Below are 1,022 nucleotides of genomic sequence, written 5' to 3' on the forward strand. Positions count from 1 at the left end.
ATAACAATGGAAAATATGTAATTGGAAGTATTACAATTACTGGACAAAATTATAAAATAAATTATTGGTAAAATGTATACAAAAATGACTGAATTTATCCTAAAACATAAGTATAAACACAACAGTTGGGGAAAAAATACTATCAATGAGTAGATATGATGAAATTAGGAGAGGCAGCATACACACACATACACATACAAACACAGCTGAAGAGTCCGACTGCATGAATTGGAGCCCAGAATTTTGAGCAGGTTGCAATGGTCCTGGTTAAACACTCTGTGCCTCACTTTCCTCATGTGTAAATCTCATAGGAGTATTGAGAAGATTAACTTGTAAATACATATCTGGTTCATATTGAATGCTCAATAGATTGTAACTGCTAGCCCTTATTTGTTGAAAGTAATTCACATAGACTAAGAAAGAAAACTAAGGTAACCCTCCTTCCAGTTAAAGGATGAAAGAAACAAAAAAAATCGCCGAGTACCAGTGATAATCACAAATTTTAAATAATTAGACCCCATCAGTGCTAGTGGGGCTGTAATGGAAAGAATGTTTCACATAGGAGTATAAAGTAGTATTATGTTTGGAAAGAAGCTTATTCTTATATTTCCATTCACTAATTTCACTTCTGTGAATATGCCCAAAGAAGAATGACTCCTAAACATGGAAAAATATTTGCATTACATATTATTTCAATTGGTATTATTTATAATAATGAAAAATTAGAAATGATCCAAATATCCAATAGAAGAGAAATACTTAAATTATAATAATTCTACTTGAAATACTGTACTGAGCAGTCATTTAAAAGGAAATTTTGAAGAGTTTGCAAAAAACATGGAAAGTGGAAAAGCTATAATGTTAAATTTAAAAAACAATATAAAATTTGTATATATGGTATGATTACATGTAAGGTGTTTTTTTTTTTTTTTTAAGTATATGCTTAAGGAAAAAAAACAGTATTTGGGCTCGGCGCCTATAGCTCAACCGGCTAAGGCGCCAGCCACGTACACCTAAGGTGG

The 1,022-nt window shown here is 31.3% G+C and overlaps 1 protein-coding gene across 3 annotated transcripts in view; it reads left to right on the top strand.

Annotated features, from left to right (window-relative positions):
* Positions 1-1,022, top strand: part of DNAJC2 (DnaJ heat shock protein family (Hsp40) member C2) — a 39,439-nt gene that overhangs the window by 19,966 nt on the left and 18,451 nt on the right. The gene's annotated exons all lie outside the window — the stretch shown is intronic.

Source organism: Otolemur garnettii, unplaced genomic scaffold (genome assembly GCF_000181295.1).
Source record: "Otolemur garnettii isolate 467f Iridium unplaced genomic scaffold, OtoGar3 scaffold00005, whole genome shotgun sequence".
Classification (NCBI taxonomy): Eukaryota; Metazoa; Chordata; class Mammalia; order Primates; family Galagidae; genus Otolemur; species Otolemur garnettii.